General features: G+C 44.5%; 4 long non-coding RNA genes across 4 annotated transcripts; 2 read left to right on the top strand and 2 right to left on the bottom strand.

The window, feature by feature from the left end:
* Nucleotides 1-2484: 2484 nt before the first annotated feature.
* Nucleotides 2485-5623, bottom strand: LOC310671018. Its single transcript, XR_014507673.1, has 3 exons — nt 5399-5623; nt 4608-4718; nt 2485-2875 (listed from the first exon to the last, which is right to left on the bottom strand). It is a non-coding gene; the product is annotated as an uncharacterized lncRNA (long non-coding RNA).
* Nucleotides 5624-7795: 2172 nt separating this feature from the next.
* LOC310671213 lies at nt 7796-8976 on the top strand. Its single transcript, XR_014507901.1, has 2 exons — nt 7796-8259; nt 8667-8976. It is a non-coding gene; the product is annotated as an uncharacterized lncRNA (long non-coding RNA).
* Nucleotides 8977-12162: 3186 nt separating this feature from the next.
* LOC310671020 lies at nt 12163-17576 on the bottom strand. Its single transcript, XR_014507675.1, has 3 exons — nt 17384-17576; nt 15577-15687; nt 12163-12387 (listed from the first exon to the last, which is right to left on the bottom strand). It is a non-coding gene; the product is annotated as an uncharacterized lncRNA (long non-coding RNA).
* Nucleotides 17577-19611: 2035 nt separating this feature from the next.
* On the top strand, nt 19612-23302 carry LOC310671034. Its single transcript, XR_014507693.1, has 3 exons — nt 19612-19811; nt 21164-21280; nt 22813-23302. It is a non-coding gene; the product is annotated as an uncharacterized lncRNA (long non-coding RNA).
* The last annotated feature ends 437 nt before the right edge of the window (nt 23303-23739 follow it).

Genomic DNA, 23739 nt, shown 5'->3' with positions numbered 1-23739 from the left:
ACAGACTGTTTGCTTAATGATCTGCTCCAGAATCTTCCCTGGTATTGATGTCAGACTGACTGGGCGATAATTATTTGGGTCCTCTCTTTTCCCCTTTTTGAAAATAGGGACATTTGCCCTCCTCCAGTCTGCCGGGACTTCGCCTGTTCTCCAGGAATTCTCAAAGATGACTGCCAGTGGTTCTGAGATCACATCTGCCAGTTCTTTTAATACTCTTGGATGCAGTTCATCTGGCCCTGGAGACTTGAATACATCTAAACTAGCCAAGTATTCTTGTACTATCTCCTTAGTTATTCTGGGCTGTGTTTCCTCTGCTGAATCATTTGCTCCAAATTCTTCAGGTCAGGCATTGTTTTCCTTATCGGAGAAGACTGAGGCAAAGAAGGCATTGAGGAGTTCAGCCCTTTCTGTGTCCCCTGTTTGCATTTCACCATCTTCTCCTCTGAGTGACCCCACTGTTTCTTTGTTCTTCCTTTTGCTACGGACATACCCATAAAAGCCTTTTTTGTTGCTTTTAACCTCTCTAGCAAGCCTGAGTTCATTCTGTGCTTTAGCTTTTCTGACTTTGTGTCTACATGTGCTAGCTATTTGTTTGAATTCCACTTTGGTGGTTTCCCCCCTTTTCCATTTTTTGTACACATCCTTTTTTAATCTTAACTCACCCCCAAAGCACCTTCCATGTTTCCGTCTCATTGGTATTGCCTGAAGTTGTGCTTTTACTATCTCCCTCTTAACAAACTCCCAGCCATCATGAACTCCCTTTCCTTTTAGTATTACTGTCCATGGGATCTCACCCAGCACTTCCCTAAGTTTTATGAAGTCGGCTTTCTTAAAGTCAAGAAATTGAGTCCTAGTATGCTTGGCTGCTCCTTTCCGCTGTATAGTAAACTTCAGAAGAGCATGATCACTCACGCCTAATGATCCTTCCACTTCTACCCCACTAACCAGGTCATCAACATTGGTTAGGACCAGATCTAAAATGGCTGTTCCTCTTGTTGCTTCTCTTCACAGCTTGAAATGTTCAAGCTGTGAAAGCAATGTTGGGGCAGAGCTAGCACAAGTGAGTTTTGTTTCTTTTTTCCACTCACCCTGCTTCTTTCACACGCTCAAATCAGCCCTGCTCCCCATTGTGTGTGAAAGCAAGGCTGTCAATTTCCCCCAATGTGTGAGAGGGCGGTGAGCAAATATGACCAGGGACCGAATTTGACCAGAGACTAAAATCCATTACTTAAATATTTATTGCAACTTTCAGGGACAGTGTTTTCAAGGAAAAATCAAGATACAATCATTACATGGGAAGCAAAACAGAATATAGATTGCCACTTAAACTTTGATATAAATATTAAGAAAAGAGAGAACAATATAAAAGAGAGGTAGTCAATTTATAAGATTGAGAACGGTGATGGGAATATCGGCCTGAAAAGAATTTTTTTTAAATTGGTAACACAACCTAAAAAATGAGCAGTCATATGACATTCAACCCCCGAGAATGCAACATAATGCAATCTAAGCTCACTCTCATTTTCTTCTGATGAACTTTGCCACCATCCCTACCACAGACTCATATTTTCAACAACATCTACTGTAATTTGCCCAGTTCAAGCAAGGAGACCTCCAGTCTCTGGTCATAATTAGGCATTTTAGGCCTCATTGTCAGGTGTGGGGCTGGCAAATGTGGACTGCGTAAAGCAATGCTTAGCTGGCAACTATGAACTCAGCAAGGAACATCCCACCCCACCCTAATCTCTAAGACAATTGTGCATTTGAAGGTGGGGGGGCGGGGCTTATTTTGAAAACTTCCAGAGAATGAAGGAATGCATAAATGAGTGGGCAGAAGTGAATGGTCCTCCTCTCTAGAGCACAGAGGAGGAGCACAGCTGAGAACTGAAGGAGCATTTCATTCACAACTAGGGATAACCAGGTGTTCTTATGATGGGAACTGTGCACTGTGAAGTGGAGGCTCTCCTGTGATCACGGGGGCTCCCTCTGCATTCAGGACTCTGGGAAATAGTTGATCTAAAACGTGTGTGGGAGCCTTCAGAAGTCTCCCCACAGGGCACAGCCATCATGCTATTTGTGGAGGGTGATTTGGGTGGCGTATTGGTAGTAGAGCCTGCGGATTTCCCCTTCCACCAAAACCTCCCAAGAGATTACAGTACAAATCAAAATGGCAACAGAAGTCTTTTGTCTGCCATTTGGATTACAGAAGAAGAAGAAGAAGAAGAAGAAGAAGAAGAAGAAGAAGAAGAAGAAGAAGAAGAAGAGTTTGGATTTGATATCCCGCCTTTCACTCCCTTTAAGGAGTCTCAAAGCGGCTAACATTCTCCTTTCCCTTCCTCCCCCACAACAAACACTCTGTGAGGTGAGTGGGGCTGAGAGACTGTGATTGGCCCAAGGTCACCCAGCAGCTGCATGTGGAGGAGCGGAGACGCGAACCCGGTTACCCAGATTACTCTTAACCACTACACCACACTGGCTCTCAAAGTTCATGAAGGCCTGACTTCCACTGTGGGGAAGGGACAAAAAGAATCGCTTAATATTTATTGTGTCTTTCTGAGATCCGCACTCAAAAGCAGCAGCTTTTGAGCAGACGGTGGTGGCAGTTAGATTGATATCATTGCATTCTTACGCTTCGTATTTCCATTCAAATGCACCCCCAAAGCAGCTTCCAAAACAAAATAGCAAACTGAGGAGGGAAGGAGCGAAGGGAAAGGCTGATGGGTTAAAACAACTTAAGGATATTCATCAGAACAGTAGTCGTAATAACAGCATGTCATTTTCTCTCTGCAATATTCATGCGATTCCTGTCCACACAAGAATTTTAATGGGAAATTGCCACAGAATTTTAGCATTTGAATAAATTCATCCGTGCCAGCTGGAGAGAAAAGGGGAAATATTTGTGTTAGTATTAACGAGTGAACAATGAAAACTTTGTGGACTTTGTCCACAGAAAGTATCAAAAGAGAAGAGAACATATTTAAAGTTAAAATAAAATACTTTTCAACTCCATTTTTTAAAGGTTTACCTAAAACAGAATCTCGAGTTTATTCTGCAAAAGCTACTACAATGTCAACATTAAAATAAAAGTTGCAACATGTGAACGATGCATGTCAAAATAAATACATATCCTTAAATCTCAGAATTTCTGCTGCAATTGTTTAAAATAGGTTGCAAACACCTTTTTCCTCAGACTGCAAAAGAGGCTGACTTCCAAATGACGTATCAGTTTGTTCCTTGTAATAAAAAAAAGGAAGCCTCATTTTCATCCTATCTGCAGTATTTCATCTTCTTAAGTAAGGCCCCCTATGCTTTTGAATTATGGTGCTGGAGGAGACTCTTGAGAGTCCCATGGACTGCAAGAAGATCAAACCTCTCCATTCTGAAGGAAATCAGCCCTGAGTGCTCACTGGAAGGACAGATCGTAAAGCTGAGGCTCCAATACTTTGGCCACCTCATGAGAAGAGAAGGCTCCCTGGAAAAGACCCTGATGCTGGGAAAGATGGAGGGCACAAGGAGAAGGGGACGACAGAGGACGAGATGGTTGGACAGTGTTCTCGAAGCTATCAGCATGAGTTTGACCAAACTGTGGGAGGCAGTGGAAGACAGAAGTGCCTGGTGTGCTCTGGTCCCTGGGGTCACGAAGAGTCGGACACGACTAAACGACTAAACAACAACAACACGTAAGGCCCCCTATGTGTGATGTGCTTTGATATAAGAACAGAGCTGGCATTCAAGGACACAATGAGGCAAATCTTCTAATGTTACTTCCCCACAGTTGCTTAGACGGAGTTATCTGCCCATTTATCTCGCCCGTGGCACATGCTCCCATCTCCACCACACTTTGTGGCCTTCTGCTTTCAGGCTGGAATGCCTCAGCATTTTTGTCATGCCCAATTATGAAAGGTGATGGACTTCACAGTTTGGCACCTTTTTCAACTTTGGCAAACTGAGGGTGCAGGGAATTTGAGGCATTTCAAGGCTAGGATTCCCACAGCAGTCTGAGGGGATATGAGACCATGGCTGCTGTATTCCTTTTTTTTTTTTTTTTTCCCTCTCTTACCATTTTAAAATGTCTGTCAGTCTGCTAGCTGCTTCGGTGGCATGGAAGACAGAAGCCCTACAGAACTTTTGTGACACCCTGCTGCTCTTTCCTCCAAGAGGCATTGGTCCTGGCAAGGACGCTGTCATTTTCAAATCTGGTGGAACTCTGACCCATGGGGACACTGGTGTCTCTTGAAAGAAGAGGTAATGGCAGCCATCGCTCTCAGCTCCTGATACTAGACTGCAAATGCTGAACTAAAGCAGAGCTTTCCAAACTTTTCATGTTGGTGACACACTTTTTAGACATGCATCATTTCGTAATTCAGTTTTACTACCAAACCAGAGGTTAAACTAACCCCTTTTCCAACCCCAGGAGAAGCGTGGGAGTGTTTGTGTGACACACTGCAGCTGACACACTAATGTGTCGCGAGACACAGTTTGGGAAGCTCTGAACTAGAGGGACCGTTGATGTAGTCCAGCAGGTCTCCTCTCTCTCCTCCATAACATCAGGTCATCCTAGTCATGGCATACAAAAGGGAGGAACACATACAGGAAAATCTACTTACCTTCAAAAACTTCTACAATCATACAGAAGTCTCCCGTACATGTACGATCAGTTGGAGTGCATGTCTCCTCTGTGTCCCATTTGGAGCAAAACCTGCATGTTATAGCATCTGCTGTAAAGGACCAATAATTGTGTTTTATTATTTGTCCCTGCAAACATTGCCATTATTTAAAACTCACCACATCAGCTTCATTAGGGGGTAGACCAGGAGTCCCAAGTTGTGGCTCCAAAGAAAAAAGGTCTGTGCCAGGCAGACAATGGGGGGGAGGGGAGACTCCCAGGTGGCAAATGGGAGGGCCCCCTCCCTCTGCCCAGAATTAGTTAGAACAGAAAGGCAGAATTTGAATTAAATTATTCGGAGTTGGCTGGGATGTTACCTGGAGAAAAAAGGTTGCACTCTGGTAAAGGAGGCAAGTTAGAAACAAAAGGTCTGCATCTTTGCAGGGAGGCGACAGAGGCAGCATCAGCTAGAAAAAGACTGAGGGAGGAGAAGAGAAACTGTGGGAAGAAGTGGGGCTTCTCAAGACCCGAGTAAGTAAACTGGAGGGCTTAACTCAGAGCTCTTAGGGGCTGGAGGTGGTTCTGGGGATTGCTTTGGCTTTGTACAATTTTGTTTATATGCACAACCCCTGGAAATTAACCACCACCACCACAGAAGGCCTGACCATAGCACCGCTCAAAGCACTTGCAGGGTTTCTTCACTTTAGGAAGACAGGCAGATGAATTATATACATTAACTAGTGGCTTGTTTTTCTTTTACCTCTTGTAAGGAGGGATGGGGATGATACTTACCCCCGGACTTGAGGCAAAGTAGAGCACAGACTGCGAGCAGCCAGGCCTGAGCCCAACGTGGTCACCGAAAGAAGCTCTGTCCCATTGGAAAATCTTTTCTCACTGAGAGACTGGTTTCCGAAGGCTGACGGCTGAGGGACACACTTGGCTCTGTGGCAATAAGCTGTAACGGGAGCACAGCTTCTAGTAAGGAAGACACCCCACAGTTTGAAGGACGAGGTTCAAAACAGCTTTTATAAAAGGGATGGGAGGAAACGTCCTAGCTTCTTGGGACATGTCATCCTTGTGGGCTTGAAAGATATGAGAAGCCTCTGGCAATGTGCTGGGGTGGTTCTGAAGAGCGATGGGGATGTGGGTAGCGGTTCCCTTGGGCTGTTTGGGGCATAATGTACTGATTGTTTAGACAAATACAAACGGGCTAAGGAGGAACCAGCTGAATGCTTTACAGAATGTCCCAGGCAGCAGTGGCTTCCAGATGCCATACAACATTGAAGGAATGCTTGTTCCTTTTGGTGGGCTTTCTGTCCACCTCCATATTTCTTGGTTGATCGAGTCCCACAGGATCAAAGCTGCGATTGATGCTTGCAAGTGGGGGCGGACTGGTTGGTTAGTCAGTTGGGTGAAGCCATTTTATGTTCCATGCTGACTGCAAGGACTTGGAGAAACACCCGTGTATGCTATGGTTGTGCTAACTGATTTGAGTTCCATCAATAGTCCATCTATTTTAGACTATACTCAAAGACATAGGTCCCTGTAACCACACCAGGTGATTTCATGCCTCGCCTTCACATCTTCATGGAGTTTTGTGGCTCCACAATATTAGCTATAGATGCCAATGTATCAATCATAGCCTTGTAGAGTTGGAAGGAATCTCAATAGTCATTTAGTCCAACTCCTTGCAATGCAGGAATTTCAATTAAAGAACCTCTGGCAGATGGTCATCCAAACCTCCAATGAAGGAGACTCTGCCACTTTCTAAAGGAGTCTGCTCCACTTTCAAACAACTCCTACTGTCAAAAAGTTCTTCCTAATCTATCAACATATAGATGTGGTGATGCATCAATCACTGGGGTAGTGGGAAGAGAAAATGATTTGTTTGTGTTACTGTATCTTGGTGGGTATAAGCTGTGGATCCAAACCATGGGGGACCACTAACTGTCAGGAGTTCAGCGTACACTCGAGTAGGACCCCGGCAGAGACACATGCCTGACTGGCATGTTCCCTCCCTCATGGTCGATCGTTCAGGAGCTTCAAAAGCTTTCTTCAGCCCAAACATCACAGCAACCGATGCCAACAGACACTGGCACACTTAGGGATCCGCAGAGTCCGCACAGTTCACATGACAGACCTCAGCAACTCAGCATTTTGGCTAATCTACTTTATTTACATATAAACACGTACGGAGCACTGCAACATGGCTCCCTCTCTCTCTAGCATCAGACAGCAAAGAGAAAAAGAACAAAGGACAATAGTCCCACTTCACGGAGCACAGTAACACAAACATCCTGTCTCCGTCACTTCCCACTCTGCGGAGTCAAAACATATATCGTCATATGATAGACAACAATCCCATGACTGCAAACATGGAGCAGGACTTCTAACCCCTCAAAGTCCTTAGTTATTTGGCAGGTATATAAGGGATTAGATGGTTCCTGAGTTATCTTGGACCCAAATTGTTTAGAGGCTTGAAAATCAACACAGCATCCTTAAACCTGGTCCACTAGCATAGGGGCAGCCAATTCTCTTAATTGAGTAGTTAAATCTTGAATAACTGGCTGCACAGATACTACTGCAGCTCTGGCGCTGAATAAATAATGTCAGAAAATCAAAGTGTGGTACTTAACCATGCTTGGAAGCTGGCACTGTAGAATTTGATGGCATAAGTGCGGGAGTAGTTCCTATTAATCATTGCAGGCAATTGGCAACTTGCATGGAGGGAAGAGTGAATCTGTTGACCAGCAAGTAATAGCTTTTTCCACTGCTCTTGCCCCAGCTTCCAGCCCTGGAGCCCTCATAAGGAAGTTGTTTCCAGAGAAAGACTCTGTTTGCCCACAGGGGGTGGTTGGTTTCACCTGTGCTGCTCTACTTCCAGCCCAAGGAACCTTCAGAAGGCAGTTGCTGCCATGGGCGTTGGGTGTATGTGCACTTTAATGAACTGAAGAGAAGGAAGGATTATGAGTCACGGGAGTTGCAGAGCATTTGTGTATGAACTAAGCGGCCTCGGCCCAGTATACATGAAGGAGCGTCTCCACCCCTATCGTTCTGCCCGTACACTGAAGTCCAGCTCCAAGGGCCTTCTGGTGGTTCCCTCACTGCAAGAAGTGAGGTTACAGGGAACCAGGCAGAGGGCCTTCTCAGTAGTGGCATCTGTCCCACCCTCCCACGATATGTCAAAGAAATAAACAGCTATCTGACTTTTAGAAGACATCTGAAGGCAGCCCTGTTTAGGAAAGCTTTTAATATTTGATGAATTATTGTATTTTAATATTTTGCTAGAAGCCGCCCAGAGTGGCTGGGGAAACCCAGACAGATGGGCGGGGTGTAAATTATTATTATTATTATTATTATTATTATTATTATTACAGTGCTGGGTTTATTATTTGGCTGCTGTCAAGCCAACGTACCAACGTACCGCACTGTGATATAATATGAGAGGACATTTTCTATTATGGACCGGTAGAAAGAGGTCATCAATTGTTGTTTAACATTATTGGTCTTTCGCAAAACCCTGAGGAAATGGAGTCTCTGTTGGGCCTTCCTAACCACCTGAGTTATATTGTTTTTCCAAGTGAGGTCTTCACTAAGGTAAACTCCCAGCAATTTAAAGGAAGAGACTTTCTCCACACAGCCTGTTAGTTTCTGTTTGCCACTGAGCAGCTGCTTGGAGTCACAGGACTCTGTTTACATTCCAGAGACCTTCCAGACTGTTAGAAGTCTCACGGGAGGGGAGAAGGGATGTGACGTTAGTGGTTTCCTGTTCCTTTGTTCAGTTGCTCTCTGCTTTCATAGAGAGAGGATGTATATTTCTTTACTGTCTGTGTAGTGAGAAATAAAGCATAGCATGTACCCATAAATCTCATTACTTCCCTGTGCTGGAAACTCTGCTGGATGGAAATGTGCCTGAGGCCTTATCAGAGGCTCAGGTCATTAATTATTCGTCGGGAGAGTGATTACGAAGGCTCAGCCGGAAAATGAGCTTTATCAGCTTGGCTGAGTGAAGATTCCGACACAGCCTCCCCCCCCCCCCCCCGATATACAACGGGGCTAGTTCTCCTCTCTTCCTCCGAAAGTCCAACACCATCTCCTTTGTCTTGCTAATATTTAGGTGCAAATTATTCTCTAGGCACCATGTAGATACTTTTTGAACCTCCCCACTGTATGCTGATTCATCTCCACCTGTAATTAGACCCATTATGGTAGTATCATCTGCAAACTTAATAATTACAGTGGATGGATCAGATGAAATACAATCATATGTATACGACGAGTACACATATCCCTGTGGAGTGTCAGTGCTGAACCTCAGGGAGGTAGATGTAACACATTGACTGCTTGCAATAAACTTTCCTTTTACATCTCCTGGTGTGTGCCACGTGGTTTCGGGGTGTTTGTTTGTTTTCAAATGTGCTGTTGATGGGCGGTGCAAGTGCATGTTTGGGGTGCCTGCAGCAGCTGTCACGAGCTTCATGTGCATTTGTTTACTGGGTCATGCTGCGTTGCAGAGTTGGCGCATGCAGCTGTGTTATGGGACGTGCCTATGGTGGGCTAGTGGGTGGCAACTGGTTGACGGTGCTGTGGTTGCTATGGACACCATGTATGCCCATTCTCTGTCCCCATGGGATGTGCATGAGCGCTTTTGAAGTGGCAATGCCAAGATAAGATCCTTGGGAGTGGTCCCATTTGTAGAGCCATGGGACAGCTCCTCCTAAGCAGCTGCTCTCTGGTTTTAGGGTTTCTTCCCCTTCGGTGGCAGGGGCTTGCTCAGCCAGTGTTGGTCCATCCCAGAGACTCCTAAGCAGTCCTATTTCTCTAGGAAAACAGGAGCCAGAACTCACCATAGACACCTACCTCATTCTCTTAGAATGGTAATAGCACCCACCTGAGTGGTGTTAGAACTGAGTTCCTGTGAGTTCCCCCTGAAAAAAAGCCCTGCTCCTAAGCACCATTTGGGATGGAGGTCACTTAATTGTGCTGGGAGTGTTTCTGCTGACTTCCTGTCATGAGGATTGATCCATTTGGGTGTATCTCTTTATAAACATTTATTTTTCACTCATCTGCTTCTGTCATCTGCTTCTCTGTAGGGGAAACGTGTGGCGCTGTGGTCTAAACCACTGAGCCTCTTGGGCTTGCCGATCAGGTGGTTGGTGGTTCGAATCCCCGCAATGGGCTGAGCTCCTGTGCTCAAATTCTGCTTGCGGGTTTCTCATGGGCATCTAGTTGGCCTCTGTGAGAACTGGATGCTGGACTAAGATGGGTTGTTGACATGATGCAGCAAACTCTTCCTGTGTTCTTATTGTGTATTGGTCAGAGTTTATGAACCGAATTCCCTTGGACACTTAGATCATAGAATCATAGAGTTGGAAGAGACCACAAGGGCCATCGAGTCCAACCCCCTGCCAAGCAGGAAACACCATCAGAGCACTCCTGACATATGGTTGTCAAGCCTCTGCTTAAAGACCTCCAAAGAGGGAGACTCCACCACACTCCTTGGCAGCAAATTCCACTGTCGAACAGCTCTTACTGTCAGGAAGTTCTTCCTAACTTGTCAGCCTCGTAACCCTTGCCTTATGTGTGAAAGTGAGGTCCTTATTTTCCTCCTGCGGGTGAAAGGATGTGACCACACATAACCAGAACCTGAAATGTGATTTCAATATTTATTTGCGATGACAATAGCAGAAGATCAGTTCATGCATTTCACTTTAAGAAAAATGGAAGCCTAATATTCTCAAAGGAAACGAAGGTTATACATAAGTGAATGTCGAGGAAGGGAGAATATAAGGAGCAAGGCATGCAAGGGAAAATCAGGGTACAATATGGAGAACAAAAAAGAATGTGGATTACAATTTAAGGTTTAAACTTAAAGCAGAAGGGGGGAAATCAAGACATTAGATAAAATAACAATAGCACAAACAAGTGGTCTCACTTACAAAACTAGCAATAATTGTAATGGTTATCTAACTCTTTGATTTAACACCTAGAACGCTCCAACAGTCCAAACTAGTTAAAAGCTTTGTTGTGTTACAGTTACAATGAATTCTTAACAGAAAGAAAAGAGTAGAGAGATTTCTCTCTAATCAAACAGAGATTCAGAGGACCAGAGTTCTGCAAGCCTAGAGGAGAGTTTTATTCAGAATCCAAGGGATAGCAGCCTAAAAGGTCATAGTAGAATTGGCTCCAACGCCATCTCTGAACATCCTGACTGAGTATAGGATCAAATCAGTGGCGTGCAGTGATATTTTTTATAGGGGAACAGTTCGGGCCAGAGGTGCCAGTTTGCGAGAGTGATGGGGGGACGTGACGTTGTGTGTGTGACATCCTGACATCGCAAGTATAAGCTTTGCGCCTCTCTCCCTAAGCTGAGCAGAAGCCTCCCGTGCTTTGGGAAGGAGGTGCCAATGCTCTGATTTACCAGGAACATTGAGGGGACCAGTCTAGTCCCCATAGTCCACTGACCACACACCACTGTATGAAATACCCAAACAAGTCAGTTAAGGACTGACCAATGACCACTGTGCTCCCAGAACTCAGGGAGACACTTGCTATGCCAGAAGTAGAAAGGCAAATATTATCAATGTCATGGGGTTGTGTTTAATTAGTTCCTACTCAGAGTGGCTAGGCTAGGTCCATTAGCTTCAGTAGGTGAGTAAAGCATAGTGGAACCTAAGTTAGCTGTGTTCATTAACCTCAGTGTGCTACCACTGGGCACCTCCCACGTTCCACAATTTGTTCAGAGTATATGTGGTGTACCCTTCAGTGGACAATTCTGCAAAACAGCCACACAAGCAACTGGCAACCCAATGTGTTGGTCGTGAGTGAAGTCGGGTGTCAGATTAGTGCAGCAGGGCCTGTGAGAGCTGAGCTTCTGTCTTTCCAGCAAAGCACAATGTATACAGCACCGCTTGGCCAGTGACTATCACCTCACCAAGGAACACCCCATTCCCCCTAAGAGAATTATGCACTTTCTTTTTTGCAAGGGTGTGTGTGCTCTTTTTTGAACAATAGACAATGACAGACGGCGTAAACGAGTGAACACAAACGAGTGCTCCTCTGCTCTGGAGCAAGGAGAAGGAGCAAAGTTGCGAACAGAACAAGTATTGATTCACAACTGTTGATAGGCTGCCATTCTGATGCTGGGAACCACGCACTGTGAAGTGCTGTCTCCTGTGCTCATGAAGTCTTGCCATGCGTTTAGGAAAATCATTGCTTTAAAATGTGTGGGACTCCTCCATGAATACAGAAGGCTGTACACACCACACAGTCAGGCTCCAATTTGTAGAGGGAGATGATGGTGATGGGGGGAAATTCAGTTGGTTTGCCCCCCCCCCCAAAAAAAAGTCCCTGTTTACAGGGACAAACGCCTGTTTGTCATTTGCATTGCAATGGCTTCTGCTGTGGGGAAGGGAAATGTGTGTTATATGTGCCTTAGACAGAGGTGTCAACTTGAATAAAATGTTGTGGGGGGGGGACAGGTAAGCCCAGCCCCACATAATCAACCACATGACGCAGCAGCACACACACCATATAAATGACAATGCCCATCAACATTTGGGGGGGGTCTTCAAATATTTTAATTGGGGGCAGGGGATGAAGGGCTCTTGGTCCCTAGGAGTTGGCGCCTATGGCCTTAGATTAAGTTTTAAAACAGACGTCGGTGTCACAGCAAAGGTAGTCCACTCTTGTGTGCTTATAAACATACTTTTGTCCACACTTCAAACCCGGAGAGTTGGAATGACAGGACAAGTGGTGGCTTAACTTTTTCCCAGTTTTGACTAGAAATTGAAAAAAAGAGTATTCATGTTAACTGGTGAACGAAGGAATACAATTTTATCGAATTAGTTTAAAGACCCTATCATACAGGAGCAAAGAGAATATACCAATAAGGGCATCATAAGTGCCACATAAAAGAAAGGTGTCTTTTAAAAACTCCCCATTAAAATAGGCCTAAAACAGAATTTTATTTTATTTTTTACCATTTTGTAAAAACTACTAAAATTTAATCATTACCATAAAATGTGTTAGAAGGCAGGAGAGATATATCACAATACATTTATGTCCTTAAAACTCCAAATCCCCACCCTCAGTTCTCTACAAATGATTCCAAATAACTTTTTCCTAAGACGGGAAGTCTTTACTATGACATACTTATTTGTTCCTTGTAACAGAAACCTTACTTTTTCCTACCACACTCCAGGGTTTCCATGCACTTAAGCAAGGGCAGTGTTCTAATTTAATGTTAGAACAGAACTGACATTCAAGAACATAATGAGGCAAAACTTCTAGTACTGTTTCTACACAATTGCACAGTCCATCTTAGACTAATAGGCCTTGGAATCCCCACAGCAGCAGGCTTGAGTCCATCTATTCAAAGTAGGGTTGGGTAAAATATTTCTGATATTCTGTTTTTCAGTGAGAAATGGCAGGTATTTTTCATACTGCTGCTGGCAGTCTGCACTTGCCAGCCAGTGAACAATTACATGACCAAGTGTACTGAGAGCCTGAGGTAAAAATTCAACCTGCTATGCTTAATTATTATTAAGGAAAGGGGATCTTTCATTTACTGAATATTCATCCTGATTTGCTCGTACAAAATTTCCAGGGGGTCCAATTATATCTGGTCTTTATTTCCTTCAGCGTATTATTATTATTACTATTATTATTACTCTGGGTGGATCTACACAGGAAAAAACCCCACTATAAATAAGTCAGAAATTAAATCGCTATAACAAAAGGGGGAGAAACGCTGTGTAAAATCACAAAGAATTTTTTTTGCTCTCCAGCACCTTCTGGTGTTGCGTGTTTATAACGCATTCAACACACTGTTGTTTTTACTAATGTTGCTGAGTCCTCAAATTGGACTCATTGAAATGAATTATCTATTAAATTTAATCTGTCTCCTCTGAGTAAAACTCAGTTGAATGAGTATACAATAATAAAGAAAACATATTGTTATGATCTCAGCTATATAAGGTGTTAGGTTTTCTTGAACTTTATGTTGCTTTTCATTTGGTTAATAGCTGTACACAACTCTCCTAGATTTGGAGATACCGCAAGCTCATCTCTAACTTGTTTTTGCAGAATTTGTGAGAGGACTTCAGCAGCTACAGGGGAGTTGCGGTTAAGGAGATGCTGGTAATGTTCTTTCCAGTGCAATGCAATAGCTTCTTTATCTTTTAGAAGTGTGGTACCGTCGGCTGAGCGTAGTGGGCATATGTCATGATTTATTGGCCCATAGATGGTCTTTGTGGCTTTAAATAAACTCTGCGCATCATGAGTGTCAGCTAAGTGCTGGATCTCTTGAGGTTTTTTAATCCACCAGGTGTTCTTTAGTTCTCTGGTTCTTCTTTGAACCTCAGCCTTAACGTTGGCATAGTTTTTCTCTCTCTCTCTTAATGGCGCAGTTTCTATCTGCCAGATCTGAAAGGACTTCCTTTTCTTGTCAATCATGTGTTCAATCTCACTGTCATTCTCATCAAACAAGTCCTGGTGTTTCTTGGTTTGGTATCCAATAGTTTGTTCACAAGCTGCAATAATGGATGTTTTTTGCTTGTTCTAGTGTTCCTCAATGTTATCAGGGAACTCTGAAACCAGATGGTCCTTAAGAGTCATGTGGAAGCAATCCCGCTTAATAGAATCTTGAAGGGCTCAAGTGTTCATTTTGCGCCTCAGTTTCCTTCTTTGAAGCCTGTGTTGAGGTGTAAACTTGATAGCCATCGTGGAGCATATTAATCAGTGATCTGTCCATTTTCAAATATCTGTCTGTTTGCTAGCTGCTTTGGTGGTGTGGAAGCAGGAAACATTGTAGGACCTTTGTGGCCCCCTTGCTCCTGTTTCCCTTTCTTCCAAGAGGCACTGAATCTGTCAAGGACTGAATCATTTCCAAAACTAGTGGATCCATGTGAGCATGGCGACAATGGTGTTCCTGGGAAGGAGGGGAAACGGCGGCCAGAGCTCTGCTCTTGGTGCTATGCTGCAGGATGCTTATGAGAAGAAAACTTTTTTGTTGTTTTTTGTTTTTAAAATGTGTACTTTGGCATATAGGTAAAGGTAAAGGGACCCCTGACCATTAGGTCAAGTCGTGACCGATTCTGGGGTTGCGGCGCTCATCTCGCTTTATTGGCCGAGGAAGCCGGCGTACAGCTGGTCATGTGGCCAGCATGACTAAGCCGCTTCTGGCAAACCAGAGCAGTGCACGGAAATGCCGTTTACCTTCCCGCCGGAGCGGTACCAATGTATCTACTTGCACTTTGACATGCTTTCAAACTGCTAGGGTGGCAGGAGCAGGGACCAAGCAACGGGAGCTCACCCTGTCGCGGGGATTCGAACCATCAACCTTCTGATCGGCAAGTCCTAGGCTCTGTGGTTTATCCCACAGCACCACCCGCATCCCTCCTTTGGCATATACTTTGGTCCAAAGGTGGAAAAACTCCAGCCATGTAAATGTGGTACATGGGGCTTTCTTAAACACATTGAAGCACAGAACCTGGAGCACAACTAAAGTGAAGACTACCCAGGGTGGCTGGGGAAACCAAGCCAGATGGGTGGGGTATAAATAATAAATTACTATTATTATTATTACTACTACTGCTGCTGCTGCATCTATTACAAAGAGCAAGTTAGAATTATTTAAGATGCTCGGATACAGATACGAGGTGCATCTTGAAGCCTGTGCACATTCCTAATGTGTAACTCCTCAGATGCAAAACTGGACAACAGTTTTGCTTCTGAGAGCACTTTGCAAGTCCATTACTGTTATGCTTTTCATAGTGTGTGCACATGTACGCATATGTGGTGACTGTGGGAACAGAATGCTGAGCCAGCTGGACTTTGGGGATGATCCAGCTGAGCTGCCTTTGTGTTCTCACAAACCCCTGTGTCCTCCTTGACATTAGGTCAGCCTAGTCAAACCTGCGAAAGGGAACCTGGGAAAAGAGGGGGAGTGGGGAAAATAGGCTCCTTACCATCATATACAATTTTCTTTGAGCACTTAACTCCAGGACATCTGCGGTATAGAGGCCAACATGAACTCACTTCGTGCCATCCATCGCACACTCTGCATTCTACGGCATCCGCTGTAAGAGGCAGGCATTTTTTTCATAAAATCAAAGAACTATAAAGTTGGAAGGGACCCAGAGGGTCATCTAGTCCAACCCCCCCCCCCCCCGCAATGCAGGACTGTCAACTAAAGATTATTGTTCGTCCCTGCAAAGGTCGCCCTTTCTTTAAAAGTCACTAAATCAGGTGCTTTGCTGGGGGGGGGGGGACAGGGTCCCGAAACCCTCTATCTTTTGCATAAGCCCATTGTTTTCTAGCATTTCCTGCTCTAAAAATAAAATAAAAAATAAGCTTTTCCTAATGGGGAAGGCTGAGCCTTCTGCAAGGCAAAGTGCCACTCAGAGCTCAGCTACTCGCCATCTTAATATGTGGATGGACCAATCAACTTACATTATCCTGAACCTCAAAAATCCTCTTGGCACTCTATAGCTCAGGATAGACACTGGAAGCAGCAGCAAGATCTACCCCCGCCCCCTTCAAAACTTGTCTCTGTGTGTATAGATTAGGATATAGAAATTGTATTCAAACTTGTGGCAAAGTTCTGTCTTTGCTGCACATAAAAAGGTAAAGGGACCCCTGACCATTAGGTCCAGTCATGACCGACTCTGGGGTTGCGGCGCTCATCTCGCTTTATTTGCCGAGAGAGGCGGTGTACAGCTTCCGGGTCATGTGGCCAGCATGACTAAGCCGCTTCTGGCGAACCAGAGCAGTGCACGGAAACACCGTTTACCTTCTCGCCGGAGCGATACCTATTTATTTACTTGCACTTTGACGTGCTTTCGAACTGCTAAGTTGGCAGGAGCAGGGACCAAGCAACGGGAGCTCACCCCGTCGCGGGGATTCAAACTGCCGACCTTCTGATCGGCAAGTCCTAGGCTCTGTGGTTTAACCCACAGCGCCACCCACGTCCCCTTGCTGCACATAGCATCATCCTTAAGGAAACCAGTTGTATCCTCTTTTTAAAAGCTGGTGGGGTCCCATGTACTAAGTCAGGGCATTGTTTGGGCGCTCAGCTCTCTCTCAACTCCACTCATATATTTATCTCCTGTGCACATTTTCCCCTAATGTGCACATTTTTTAACACACTGGTTAGTTGGAGGAGAGCATCACAAAATTGGAAGAAGTGCACATTTTGGAGGATAACTGTGTTTCAATTTGCATCTTGCTGCAGAAGAGTCACATACCGTATTGGCCTGAATATAAGCCACATTTCCCTCCCCCCGCCCCCAATTCCAACTGTGAAAAGTTAAAGTGTGGCTTATATTCACGACCTTACAGTATGCAGCCAGGAGTGCTGGGCAAACAGCTCCAGGAGAGCGGCAAAGCAGTGCTTGCCCCATACGTAGTCCCCCGTCCTCTCCCCCAAGGCTGGGAAGGAAGAGAGCTCAGTACACAGCCAGGGGCATCGAGGAATGGAGCAGCTTATATTCGGGTATTTTTTTTATTTTTTTCCTTTCCCTTCTCCAATTTTAAAGGTGCAGCTTATATTCAGGCCAATACGGTAAGTAGGTTCCCGTCCAAATCTGAAGTGAATCCAATTTCTCCTTCATTCCAAAGTACCAATACTAATTTTACTACTTCTACTTTAAAAAAATAAATAGCTGTATTTTATGCGAGTTCGCAGAGGATACATGGCAAAGCTCCGAAAGCAGTCTGAGGATTTCTCTATTTTCGGATAAATTTGGTTTCACCTCTTCAAGGGGCAGGACTTACCTTCATGGTTAAGGGAGAGCAAAAGAAAGAATGCAAGGAGGCAGACCTGAGCCAAGCACAGGCCCCGATGGTCAAGAAAGAAGCTCTTCCCCATAGGGAGGCCTTTTGGTATGGAGAGGCTGGCTTTGAAGGCTGACAGCTGAGAGAACTCAGGCTTGCAGAGCAGTTGTTCCTGAACCTCTGGTCAGCAGCACATGGCTCAGTGTGAAGAGCCAGGTTCAAGGCATCCAATATATAAGGCCGGGAAAGATCTTCTTGACTTCTTCCCTCATTCTGGTGGGCTTCAAAGATACAATAAGCCTCTGGCATTATGCAGGGGTGGTTCTGAAGAGCAGCAGAGGTGTGTGGGTAGTGGTAACCTTGAGCTGTTTGGGGCACAGTGTACTGATGGTTTGGAAAAATCATAATTGGCTGAGGGATCAAACAGAACACCGGAGAGAATGGCCCAGGTCTCTGTGGGCACCTGATGCTATCTTACATGGAAGGCATGCTTGTTCCTTCCTTCCTTCCTTCCTTTCTTTCTTTCTTGTTTCTACTTAATACAGTGGTACCTCGGGTTAAGTACTTAATTCATTCCGGAGGTCCGTTCTTAACCTGAAACTGTTCTTAACCTGAAGCACCACTTTAGCTAATGGGGCCTCCTGCTGCTGCAGCACCGCTGGAGCACGATTTCTGTTCTCATCCTGAAGCAAAGTTCTTAACCTGAAGCACTATTTCTGGGTTAGCGGAGTCTGTAACCTGAAACGTATGTAACCTGAAGCGGATGTAACCCGAGGTACCACTGTATATAATTTTCATTTATGACAAACATTTCAAACAGAATCATCATTACTTATACCATCAAACCTTGGTTCCCAAACAGCTTAGTTGACGAACAAATTGGCTCCCAAACACCGAAAACCTGGAAGTGTTCCAGTTTTCAAATGTTTTTTGGAAGCCGAACGTCCAACGCGGCTTCCGCTTGAGTGCAGCAAGCTCATGCAGCCAATCGGAAGTCGCGCCTTGGTTTTTGAACAGTTTTGGGAGTTGAATGGACTTCCGGAGTGGATTAAGTTCAAGAACCAAGGTTCCACTGTATTTACTCTATTTCCCTGCATATCCCAATTTAAATCTATTTTATATTTTATTTCCATCCATTTCATATATGTTTTCAATGGCCGCATCATTTCATGTGTGTGATTTTAGGCAGCACTCCTATACACCAGAAGCTGCTGGCATGAACCAAAAGCAGCGTAAATTAAGCCATGCCATGCCTTGCTGGGTTCACCCCTTGCCCACCTCCCTCCCTCCATCTGTGCCACTCACAGTGAGCCAGAGCTCAAACCATTTATAGAGGCTCCCTTATAACATGGTTTAAAAAGTTTTTGTGCATCTTGACCTTGTCGTAGCCTAAATAGGCATGCCAACCATAACGGTTGCCATCCCTTCCAGATCTAAAAGGTATGTATTTTGTAGTATACATCATTTCATGATCCAGGATAGACAGGCCGCCTCGTAGTAGAGTTTCAAGGCAGGGATCCCTGTGGAATCCAGTGCTGGGGGGGTGGGCTGGTTGCGCCCATCAGAATTTTGCACCCAGAGCCATGAACCCCCCCAGCCCCTGACACTACACCACTGATTCCATGTAAATATGGCTTCCCTGCCTCAAAAGCCATGAGGAGAGAGGGGGGGTATGCCAACAATCTGATAGGCCAAAGTGTGTAGCTCAATTATGAATGTAGCTATATTTTACAGTCAACATGGAAGACACCAGAAACCTTGTAGAGTGGAACCTTGGTTTTTGAACACCTCCATAGTCGAATGTTTTGGCTCCCAAAAGCCAAAAACCTGGAAGTAACTGCTCTGGTTTTCAAACTTTGTTGGAAGCCAAACATGCCACATGGCTTCCGTCTTGAGTTTCCCTATTGTATTGAGGCTTTCGCTTTTCGAACGTTTCCAAAGTCAGTCAGTCTTCTGGAATGGATTACGTTCGAAAACCAAGGTTCCAATGTACTATAGAAGCAAGCGGTGGAACTCAGGTTCCTTCCTCCTCGCATGACTGAGGAAGTCTGCAGGTTATGGGGACTTGCTGGCCAGTTCTTTTACAGCAGCAGCAGTAGTCCTGCGATGGTGGGAGGCTTTCGAGTCCACCCCCAGAGCTTTCATGTCCAGCAGGATTAGATAATCCGAGGTGCCAAAATGGTCCCATCTGACCTTATATAGCCATCATTGGTCAAACTGTTCCTTACTTTGAATAACTTCTTCCTGGGGGAAGCTGTTACATGCTTTCCAAGAGCCCTGTCTGATCCCTCCAGAAGGGCCGGAGAAGAAGTCAACTTCACTCTCTTTGTTCCAGAAAGCCATCCCATGGGGTGCAGATCTTGGGCGCCATGGGTGGCTCTGACTTGGCTTTTGGCAGCCTGTGTTTTCTTTGGGCTCAGCCCAGGAGGTAAGTCTCACCTGCAAGAGGAAGATTCCCATGTATTTTAACTTTATACTTTATATACTTTAACAGTGACAAATCCCAATCTGCTTTTTTGAACTGGAAACGAAGGAGGGATGTGTAAGGTCATATTCTAAATAATAACTAACTTGGAGAGAACACTGTATGCAGTGCGCACATATGTTTATTTTATCGATTAGTTAAATGATCTACATCTTCCTTGGAAGAAAGTGTGAGGTCATATTCTAAATGATAATCATAGTAACTTAGAGGAAATGTGTGCAGCACACGCATATGTTTATTTTATTGATTATTTACGCTTTTAAACTTCTCTTCTTTCCAAGGGAGCCAAGGGCGATGTACCGTTTTTATTTTACTATGAAGGCACAAGATGCATGTCATAAATGAAAGATAACAACAGTGAACACATTATACAATATATGTGAAACTCACTCTCATGAATACCTGGGGAGGGGGAAGGTAAAGGACCCTCGGACGGTTAAGTCCACTCAAAGGCGATTATGGGGTTGCAGTGCTCATCTCACTTTCAGGCCAAGGGAACTGGCATTTGTCCACAGACAGCTTTCCAGGTCGTGTGGCCAGCAGGACTAAACCGCTTCTGGCACAACGGGACACCATGACGAGTGCCAGAGTGCACTGAAATGGCGTTTACAAATATCTGCACCCTAACCTCAGTTTGTAAAAGATAGGTCTGGGAAAGGCTGTGAAGAGTCAGTCAGTGAAGACAAAACTGAGCTGGTTGTATTAATGGTCTTAGAATAAATAGTACATGCTACAGTGGCATAAAAAAATACCCATTTCTCCCCCTCCCCTGCCCACCATTGTCCAGAGATCACGTATTTGCCTACATCCATTATTTACTTTGTTTCCAGAGCCTGTTGCTTCCATTTTAATCACTGGCAATCATTATTTTCAGCATCTTCATCATCACCAGCAGGACCCAGGGCAGGTTACAAGATTTTGAAATTACAATAGTCAGAGATATCCCAATCACAGGGATAGAGTGTGCAGTGATGCTCCCACTGTGCTTCTCTCAGATTTTGATCTGCTCTATTTGTCCGCCATTAGGGATCCTTTGGGAACTGACACACACACACCCCAGGCACAATTCTGCATTGTAGGGGGTTGGACAAGATGACCCTTGGCAGGCCCCTTCCAACTCTACAGTTCTTTGATCCTGGTGGCTCCCAGCCGCAATGCCTTTCCAAGTACAACGGATTCCATCATTAATTTTTAGAACAATGGGTTTAAATTTTAAAGAGACAGTTCCCCACAGTGAACGTTCCACTCAAGCCCATGTATGTCTGCAAGGAGAGTCAACATTCTCTCTTTCATAGCACATGGAATAACCTGCCGACGGTGCAGAATCGAGAAGCCAGGGTCGCGGTGCTTTCCAGCAACAACATACTGTAGAGTTGATCATGGGGGGTGCTTAGCCGAGAGACAGTATAAAGGTAAGGAGACATTGCAGAGTGTTTCTTTCCCATTCGTGTGCGTGTTTGTATACCAGGGCTGCCATACATCTGGATTTTCCCGGACATTGCTGGAATTTCAAAGGCGGAATTGATGTCCGAGGAGAATTTCCGCTTTGTCCTGGATCTTAGGCAAGGCAAACGGAAAAATCGAGTTTTTTGAGCTCAATGACTTTGGGGTTTCAGGTTTTCCTTAAAAAAAAGAAAGGCTGGACAATCTTGGTGGTTTCCTTAAAAAGAAAGCTTGTGGTGTCCCAGTTTTTACTTTTTGAAAAAGTATACTCTAGCGTATACTTGGCGACACGTACCTGTCCCTGTCCACCACAGGCAATCGTGTACAAAGAGTCTGAGGCCTAGTCTGAAAATGGTGCATGTAGCTGTAAACAACACTGCAGAATGCATTAGTTCTCTAAAAGGTTGAACATTGTGGGTTCTGTTCAAGCAGAGCCGGCCCCGCCATGAGGCAAGCTGAGGCAACTGCCTCAAGCAGTGGGAGCTAGCAGGATCCAGGAGTGGCAAATCCTACTGCTATGGTGTGTTTACCTGCTGCTGAGGTAAATAGCCCAGGCCGGGTGATCTTACAGGGTCAGGGGGAGGCTGACAGCAGTGACCACACACTCAACCATCCTACTTCACCCATTAGAAACTCACTTAACTCACATAATCAAATACAAAAGACACACACAAAAACAAGCAAACAGGAAACCAGTAGGGAAAGGTGCACTGAAACAAAACCAATAATAATAATAGTAATGACCAGGAAAGAGGACACCGCAGAAAGAAGGAGAGAGGGGGGGAGGGAGGAAAATAAAAGCTAGGGAAGAGGAAGAATGAGAAAATGCAAAGGAAAGAAAAAGAGAGTGGGGAAATGTGTGTGTGTGTGTGTGTAGCAGTTGAAAGTCAGTTGTGCAAGGGATGTTATCTCTAATCCTTTCAATTCAATACCTTTTTTAAAGTTCACTGAAGAAAATGTGGCATCAAGGTGATTGGTTGCTCGATTATTATTATTATTATTATTATTATTATTATCATTATTATTATTATGTTTGTATACCACTCTTCGTCTGAAGGTCACAGGGTGGTTCACACTTAACAAGCTACAACTTAGCAAACTACTTGAGTGGCAGTGTAGCAGGCCATGCGAGCAAAGACGACAGCTGGGCTCATCCCACTATTTCGAAATCCATATTGAGACTCCAGGAAAAACCCTGGCCCCAACTGACCCTCCACAAATGGTCTTATAGAGAAGGCTGGTTCTGCTGTATTCTGTCACACCTTCCAAACATTCTGTCATACTCTGGTGTGGCAAACTAGCAAGATTCAAAACTGAATGGCAAAGTATGTATCAGCGGATCTGATTCTCCATTGCTGAAATCGCTGGGTGGTCCAACCCAAATGCACTATACACACAAAAATGAGATGGTTCTTACACCAGGTGATCTTGACAGTAGCACAGGTATTAGGAAATACCTCATAAGTAACACAAAAATTCCCTCTTCTCTCCACAATCCCAGATGGCAAATTGCTGAAAAGAATCAAGGACTGTTATATAAATGGTACCCGATGTGAAACCAAATGGACATCTCCCGAAGATGAAATTGAACACAAGGTACGCTGCTGTACTGACAGAGACTATTGCAACAAAACACTGTAGAGTGTGGGTGATGACAAACATAACAGTTAAGGCTGAAATCCTACCAACACCTCTTGTGGAACTCAGTAGAATTTCCTTCTGATTAAACATGCATATGATTGCGCTAGATGAGAAATTGCATCCCTACTTCTAATGTGTATCGGCTAGATTTGAAATTTATTTCTAATAAAAAATAGATAGATAATAGAATATAATTGACAAATCACAGAGCATATTATTGAAAACATTTATCTGTACAAATGTTCAGAATCTTAATAATTATTTCAGATTGTAAAAAGACCCTGATGATTGTGTTGTAGCACCACCTAGAAATCCAGTGAAGAAATAAGTAAACATGATTTTAAATGCTGGCTGCTGTCTCTGCAAATACACTCAGCTTCAGTGATTCCTTAATTCCCATTGCGCACCATGTTCAGAGTGGTGAAAAGTTGAGGCTCTTCCTCATTTCATTGGAGGCATGGAGTTCCTAATCAGCTTTCGTGAATCTGAATGGATTTTCCATGGGTGCCTGTTCCTGCGCAAACATTACCAGAGGGCCTGGGACTGCAGCCTTGTGTGTATCTGAGCCTTTCTTCATATACAGTATTCCATTGCCATTGTCTATGCATATTTTTGAACGCACCTATAGATACAGCACCACAGTTTGCGCCACCTCACGGTATCCTTAGCGCAGGGGTAGGCAACCTAAGGCCCATGGGCCGGATGAGGCCCAATCGCCTTCTCTATCCGACCCACGGACGGTCTGGGAATCAGCGTGTTTTTACATGAGTAGAATGTCCTTTTATTT

The sequence above is a fragment of the Podarcis tiliguerta genome, assembly GCF_965153285.1.
Source record: "Podarcis tiliguerta genome assembly, chromosome: 2".
NCBI lineage: Eukaryota > Metazoa > Chordata > Lepidosauria > Squamata > Lacertidae > Podarcis > Podarcis tiliguerta.
Note: the sequence above shows the minus strand (reverse complement) of the source record. Positions and strands in the feature narration are given on the sequence as shown.